Genomic DNA, 8,530 nt, shown 5'->3' on the forward strand with positions numbered 1-8,530 from the left:
CAATTTTTTTTAAGATACGTTATTGCAAATTATATATATATATATATATCATTGTACGTTATATCTAAAATACTTTTTCAACGACTAGAAGTGTTAACATTTATATATATTTCTTTTACAGTTTTATACATATATATCTAAATATAATATATTACTATACATATACAAATGGAATGTTATAAAACTTAATTAATAAAAATTGCACAACATAAACTACACATGAATTTTCTGTCAGTGTTGATTGAAATCTATAGCATACGTCTTGCATTACATATTTTTCAGCATTAGCAAAATCCACAGTCTATAATCCACAGTCCATATTGTATTCGCGATGGATAATAAAATCAGTTATATAAACAAAACAAAAATTAGCCAATATCGAGAAACTTTTCCTACATAAAAACAATTATATACTTTTACAAATATAATTAGTCGTTCACACATACCGAATGCCGAAATCTTTTCGAACAAGTATCAGTTCATCAACTGGATACCTCAAAATCTCGCTGAGTCGATCGAGAGAATCGCTGCAATAACAAAAAAAACTGACAGCACAGCAGGGTGCAGTGGACTGATTTATCGACATGGCGTACCGTCTGAATTTGCCGCTTATCACCATCTCGCGGCGGAGCGAAGAGTCGCTCGCGTCCGTTGGTCAATTGCATACAGTGATGCCAACGCGATGCAGGGCCAATTGCAGAACGTACGCGGTGTCGCGTCGTAAACAACGATTCGTATTGGCGAACGTTTCTTTCCCCGAATTTGACGTGGACTCGGCCAACGATAGTGCATGACCGTTCTCGTGACCTCACTGACCGCCGGAAGTGAGCTCCGAGCGCGTCGCGGCCGCGCGGTGACACTTGCGCTACGTAATTTCCGCAAAAGCCTTGTCAAGTAGTGCGTGTCAGTGCGCGAGTTGGCAAGCATTGGTCGGCCCGGAGTATAGTAGGGCTGCCATTTTCCGTGTGTTGAACGGTAATAGAGAGAGAGAGAGAGAGAGAGAGAGAGAGAGAGGAGGAAAAAAAAGACGAAAGAGAGAGAGAAAGAGAACAAGAGAGTTCACGCTGATCGGGCATCGCGGGCGGTGAGAAGGGGGAAAAGATTCAAGGAAGATCTGTATTTTCGCGCTTGCGAGAGGACAGATTGTCCTCGTATACCGCGGTCGCGGTGAAAAGTAAGGGCAAGGTTCTCTCTCCGCGCATCTCATCCGTCGTTGTTCAAGTCTTCGCTGCTCCGACGTGACGTTGTCACCGTCATCGTCATCATCGTCGCCGTCGTCGAGTCTACGCCCGGTCGCGAGTAAGGAGCACAAGGTGGAGGCCCACGGCGCGGAATTGAGCGTTCGAAACTGGACCGACGATCAAGGTTAGTGCATATCTCTTGCCAGTTGCCGCCGGACGTCTCTTTCTCTTTCTCTCTCTCTCTCTCTCTCTCTCTCTCTCTCTCTTTTTCTTTCTTTATCTTTTCGACAACAACCTCAACCTCGATGGAGAGCGACATGCGAAGCGTAGCGCGGAATTTGAGTCGCGCGCTCGCGAATGCGCGAACGCGTCGAGATTCCTCTTCCAGGCGCGAGATTTTTTGCCGCTGTTAACGGTACACGGTGTACGCGTGTTTCAGCCTCTGGTTGCTATCACTTGTCTCAGATTGCCTTGGAGATCTTGTTGAATGTTATGTCAAATGAGAGAGAGAGAGAGAGAGAGATGCACGTCACATTTACTCCAACTTGTGTTCATTTCTATCAATGCAGTTTTAATCTTGAATTTTAATTTAAGAATTAAAAAAGAGTAAGCTGAATTGAGATTAAAGTTAATCTTTAGTAGAAACGGACATCAGTTTTATGTTATTCGCGTCCGTCCGATCGAGATTTGTGGCTGCCAAAAGTTTCCGGTAATTTTATTGTGTGTGTTTCTCAGATAAATAATTTTTATAAATCTAAGTATACAAGTGTACTTTAATATACTCCAGTATTAAAAATATCCTGCCGATCTTTTAAATTGATTATGGCAAGAATTTTATTAATTTATAATATAAATTAAAAAACTTTTGATTGACACAAATTATCGTAAAATTATATATTAGTCGGAAACTTTTGGCAGTCACTGTATATTTCCGACTGAAGAAAAGATTTGTATTTATTTAACTTTGTTTAAAAAAAAGATTTTATAATATATGAAAATGACATAATAATTTATAATTAACATGTTGATCCATAACGCAAAATGATACAAACAAAAGTTTTAATTTAGACTTCGTTAGGAAATTTTAAATGAACATTCTATAATTTATTGATTTTACAATTTATAAACACGACACTGCATCTCGTCCTTCGTAAATTTACGTCGACATTGGTTTTATAAGTATTTTTACTTGTATATTACTTAAATACTTGGAACGTTGTATGACTGAAATATAAAAAGACATTTGATTCAATTTGACTCATATAGAGTTTATATTTTTTACTTCCGTGAAAATGAAATATGTCCGTTTTTAATATAGATTAACCTTCAAATTGATAGGAGTGTTCAGAATATCCTAAACAAATTATATCTTTATAGTTATATTTTTTAACAGTATGGCTAGAATCAATTTTATATTATATCTTTATAAATTAAATGAACGTAAATGAATATAATGAACAAATATTAAGATTTCTGGGAAATACGTAGGAAAGACCGGGATCAGTATAGATTATAGTGATAAGTAGAATAATTGAGGCTACATTATAAACAAAACACGCGAGACACGCGTAAACGTGTCCGAGCACGCAACAGTGATTGCCACTCAGTCTGCTGTAACATTTTGTTGCAAACACTATCTATGATAAAAGTTATGCTACAATTTTAAAAAATCATATATCTAAGTAAATATTTTTATTCTTGAAGTTTTTGTTTTACATTTGTATATTGTCTGAGTATATTTGATTTCTATTAAGATAATAAGTGTAGTTCTTACTTAATAAAGTTCAACAGATTTTTTTTGTTTATGTGTCTTTGTTATCGTATATTGTTAATGTTTTTAAAAAATGAACGGATGGAGAGATAGTAGATTAATCACAGCATGAAACTGTATAACTCATTTAGCGACAACTCTTATAGTAGTTACTCAAAATTTTATTTTTTTAAAGAGATTTTTCATAGTCGTAAATGTGATAAGTTTAGTTTCCTCATGTTTTTGCACGAAATGAACAAATTTTGCCAAGCAAAAAGAAATATTATTCTGCCTTGTAAAGCGAATGTTTGTATTTAAAATATATTTTTATAAAAATTTTATTAATGTGTAACCAAAGATGTAGTTTAAAATACATTAGTCTTTGTTTTAATAATCTTAGTCAAATTCAGTCCCGGGACTAGTTGAATCAGGTGGAATGCATTAGAAAAATGCATTTTTTTTTCATATTAATTTCATATTAGTTTCTCCTTATTATTAAAATATTATTAGATAGTCAAATGTAATAACTGGTGTAGAATTCATTTTTTGATAAGTCTCTTAATTTCGTCTGTAAAAATTCGAAAAATGAGTCTATTAGTCTCTCTTACGCTGAGAAAAAAAACTTGTTCGTTTGACTAGATTAATTATACGACTAAATTAATTCAGTTGTTTTTATTTTCGTTTTTCAAAATAAGATTTTTAAAATAACTTGCTTTAGTCACCTATCTACTTAAAGGTTAACTTCAATCTCGACTTAATTCACGCTATTTTTTTTTCTAATTCTCAGAACTAGGAGAAAATAAAAAGCAAGTTAAATCAAGATTAAAGTCAATCTACATTGGTAGAAATGGACATAAATGGAGTAACCGTTGGTTACCAACTACATTAAATACGAAGTTACGTATCACGCGAATACGTCAGAGCTTAAAATTTTGCATTATGCATAAATATTTCGCCCTAGTCGCTATTGAGATCAATCGTGCCGCTAGATTTCTTTTATGCATGCATTGCCTCGCACGTTGTAACGCACTTAGCGTACGGTTACACGTTAGGATATGCATTTTCACGCGACATAACTCGCGATCGCGAATCCCAGAATATTTCCGCGACGGCGATTGGCCTGTGATAAGAGGGAACGTAGAAAGACGTCGGTGTGCTGGTAAAAATCCGACACGACTCATAACGCGCCGTCAGTATCACGAAGGATGTTTGCCGTGCGATTATACGCAAAACGACCCACTTGTTCGTCGTTTTTCGCGACGCACGACAAGAAAAGGCATGCATAAGAGAGGCCTCGTTGTTGGCAATCTTGATCGATTCACGAAGTCACGAGAAAACATGGTCAGAAATGCGAAGATGGGTACGCGTCTGTAATCGCGAATCACACGTGTAAATCCTATTATACACCCGAGGGCCGGAAGTGCCTCTCAATTAAGAGCGTTGCTTTCATCTTCACGACGACGTCCGTGCACCGATTATACTCTTATCGCATGATTTTCGTCATCCTCCCGCTGTTCACTGAGAAACGGAAAATATTGACACTGGACGTATATCGCGTTTTGAATAATATTTTCTGAGTAGCGATGTATTGCTCGATAATATACTATTAAAATATTAGAGAGATATAGTTTACTAGCAAATTGTAGTAATTTCAAGCAGTTTCTATGATACGTTATATCGCGCATTTATTTCACGCTACAGTTTCTTACAAAATTGTTGGGTAATAAACGGCGAATAATTACACGCATTTAATTAATGCTCCATTTATATGAATAGGCGTTGCGACTCCTGTTTCGAGCTTACGCATTAAAATTCTTTCAAAATGTGTCTCCGGAGTGACGTTTTGGAATAAATAACAGTGTAATATGTATAAATTATCTATATACGATATGTTTTTAATTGTTTTGAGCTAACTTGAATCAATTGCTTTTATCTAACGAAAATTGATCGGTACTGAAATAAATTGCTCTCCGTACGCCTATTAATCTCGCAAATTCCCTTCGCAGTTGCACGTACGAACTCGTTTTTTTTTCTCGATCAGCTAAACTCTCGCGCGTTTACGCCGAGTGTTTACGTGTTTTGCGTCATCTGGCGTCAAGGAAATCTTCAAAATTGCTTACGGACGAGAAATTTCTTGTAAGTTAATAAGGATATTATGACGGATGCCCGAGAGACGGTTATCAGAGTCGCGTGGTTACAAGTAGTATCGAGACATTTTCGCGTGGCATTTAATCGTATCATAAATAACTTTTCTTCGTGTCAGTAATGTAAATGAATTAATTAAATACTCGTACTAATAAAATTGTTTTTATGTTTATCACATCCTTTATTGGCTCCTTTTTGGCCGATTTTTTTTTTAAATTTTGCATCGCAAAAGAGGAGTTTTTGCATACACATTTTTTATTGTTCATAAATAACTGATCAAAAGTTCATTCATCGAAAATAAATTTGATTTAAGCAAGAAGTCAAATAATATGAACGATCGAAAACATTAAACTCTGAAAAAAAAATTCCTAAATCTAAGTAATATTTTTTTTTATTGTACTAAGTAAACATTTCCTTATTGCGAATAAATATTTACTAAACATATTTAGTAAACATATATTATTTGATTTAATTACTTTCTTTTTTGAATATTTATTTGCGGCAAAGAAACGTTTACTTACTCAAGAAAATATTACTTAAATTTAGGATTTTTTCAGCGCAGAATTAATTTTTTCCTATTTTTTCCCATGTTTTGATTTTTTTCGAGTCACCAAATAATTCAAGTTTTTCTGACAAAATTTATTTTATCGAAAATTCTTTGTTTTTTTTTTTTTGTTAAAAATATGAACTGCAGTATATTGGAAATATAAGTCAAATGCAAATTTAAATTAAAATTGGAAATATAAATTAAAATTCGGAATTTAACGATCAAACTTTGTAATTTCGAGAATGAGAAATTTTTGGAGTGAGCTGTCATCAATTTCTTCGTTCGTTTATTTTCTTACAAGATACAAGTAAATTCTAAGCTTCAGTCCAAGCTATCGTGAGAATAGCGCCTTCTGGCCAGTTTGAGCAATTAACTTGCGGTAATAGTGTAACGCTACATACCGCGTAATTGTAACAAAAACATTCCGCAAGAATCGTGCAATTCGCGGATATATATTGCGAATCGCGCGACGGAGCGTACATTTATACATTCTTAAAACGATATTTAAAACGATACACTGATAATTTCTTTCTCACTAGAGAAATCTAATCTATCTATCGCTGTCTTCACTACAACATCGTAATTATCCACATGAGTATTAAATCTTGCGCATCGACTCTTTGCCAGAATGCTAATTGTATTATTAACCCTCCCCGCAATCTGTGCTATTCTTTTTTAATTTCCTCCGCGCGAAAGTTTCACATTAATCACTCGGCGGTCGCGCGCTTTGTTTTGAATAATCGTATTTCTTGGCTGGAAAACATGACTTTCCGATTGATGGAAATTTAAATCGTTGTGAAGGTATAAATCTGAGATCTAACTTTATATGAGAAGATACATTGCAGCGCTATTTACATAAACGTTAAAGTTAGCTATATTTGAACGTATATTCTTTGTTTCTTTTAGAGTTCAAATTACACTCAATTGAATTAATTAATGTAATTGATATACATATCGTTCCCTTACTTCAAAGGTAACACAATTAATAAAATCAAGTTTTTTTTGGAAAAGGGGAAAACTATTTTTCAATTTAACAGAAAATTACTGATTAATCAAATAATATTAGCAAAAAGAATTCTCAAAAACATGATGAAATATTTTTATCATTTTTATTTTATAACCCTTAAAAAATTACTCTTTTTCAGTTATGATATCCTACAATATATTATTATAAATTCGGAACAATTCATCAAAAGTGACATAACTGAAAATATTAGCGATTTATATTTATCTTGATTTATTCAAATACCCAAAATAAAATAATTTTTCCTTCAAATTTCGATCACCAAAATTATCTTAATGTTTTTTAAAAAAATTTTCTTTTTTATTTACAAAAACGATTTAAAATGTATCGTTCTTGTAAAAAATATACTCTCGTTAAAAACTTTAAAAATAACACAAGTGTTATTTTTTATGATTAATAGAATAATCTTTATCTGATTAATGATAATAACTCGAAAATCACATTTTTTTCGTTGTGTCAACTTTAAAGTAAGTAAATGATATGTTTAGAGAATACATTGCTCGTAATATCGGATTGTACATTCCCACAGGTGTGGTCACTACGTGTGAGACCTTTGTGATACCTACTGCGAAACAAAAGTTACGAGTTAGGGGAGTCGGCCAGGTTGAACTAGGCTCGAGGGACCTCCAACTAAAAGAGTAACTTGTAATCTTTGTTTCACTGCCCCTCGGCGTATAACTTCATCCTTGGCAAATCTTAAACGTCGCTGTTTCCGTTCGCCTGAGGCAACAATCATCCACAGTTTCTTTCATTGGCTCATCCTAAGTTTAACTTTAGCTCTGTCGACAAACAGTGAGATTTCTAAACGTTTTTATCTTGTTTTTCTTTTCTCCGAAAAATCCGAGGGATAAGTGGACAGTGAAAATTTTTAATTGTTTGAGGAATAGCTGTTATATTTTGATTTAATATTTTGATTTCGTGCACATGATGAAATATCCAACGAAAAATCTGACGCAGCAATTATACTACGCGAATTCCACTCAGAGTAACTGACATTATTTTTATTTAATTGCACAGATTGCATTTTTAAGTGTCACGTAATGCAGCGAGATTGGTACGTTGTACGCGCTGAAATACATACGTACGAAAAGTCGTTGCACAAACGAGGGGTCTTCTCGTTGTGCCATTTGAGCACAATTACTTTTTCTGATTCAGCAGCGTCCACAGTAACCGCAAACTCAGGTAACGCTACCACAGCAGCCGATTTCGCGTAATTAGGCAGACAAGATTATTTTTCTCGGCTAGCTTAATTTACAAATGTTTGTGTCGCCAAACACGTATTACTTTAATGTAGAAAAAAGAAGTGTTTCATATAAAGACATTTTCAGAGAGTTCAGTAAATCAAATTTTCATCGTGTGCATATTCAATTACGGTTTTGATTTCTAATATATATATTTATAAATAACAAAATTCAGTAACGAAACTAAAATTTTTGTGTAACACATTTTCCGTTATATTAATTCTGTTTCTTAATTAGTACACTCTATATGTAATAAGAATTTGCACTTTTTTAAATGAGATTCGAAGTCTTTTTATAAAACAAACTTGTTAACGTAATTAGTTCAGACCACAATTTACAAAGCATCTGGAAGTTGTTTGTAAAGTAATTACAAATAATGTATATATTGCGAGCAAACTAAATTAACTTTCTCTTTTTCATTTAGGAAAATAAAAAGTCAAGTTAAACCATCATACCATTTAAAAAGACATAATATGCTTCATACCATTTTTACGCTATCTTTGTTTATCTAATTATATAAAATCGCCTACTATCTCGGCCAGAGAACAAACAATGTAGCACTGTTTTGAGGTAATGCGGTTTTGGATCCTTTCCAGAGAGCTAAACAGCTCCTCGCTCTGCGTTATAACTCACGATTTAAAA

The 8,530-nt window shown here is 33.8% G+C and overlaps 1 protein-coding gene across 1 annotated transcript in view; it reads left to right on the forward strand.

Annotated features, from left to right (window-relative positions):
* Positions 1–667: 667 nt before the first annotated feature.
* LOC105148847 (protein gustavus) overlaps positions 668–8,530 on the forward strand; it is a 272,603-nt gene continuing 264,740 nt past the window's right edge. The window contains exon 1 of the mRNA XM_011060923.2: positions 668–1,365. The gene's annotated coding sequence lies outside the window, so the exon portion shown is untranslated. The remainder of the gene's footprint in view (positions 1,366–8,530) is intronic.

This window comes from Acromyrmex echinatior, chromosome 3, assembly GCF_024713525.1.
Source record: "Acromyrmex echinatior isolate Ae372 chromosome 3, ASM2471352v2, whole genome shotgun sequence".
In the NCBI taxonomy this organism is placed as follows: Eukaryota; Metazoa; Arthropoda; class Insecta; order Hymenoptera; family Formicidae; genus Acromyrmex; species Acromyrmex echinatior.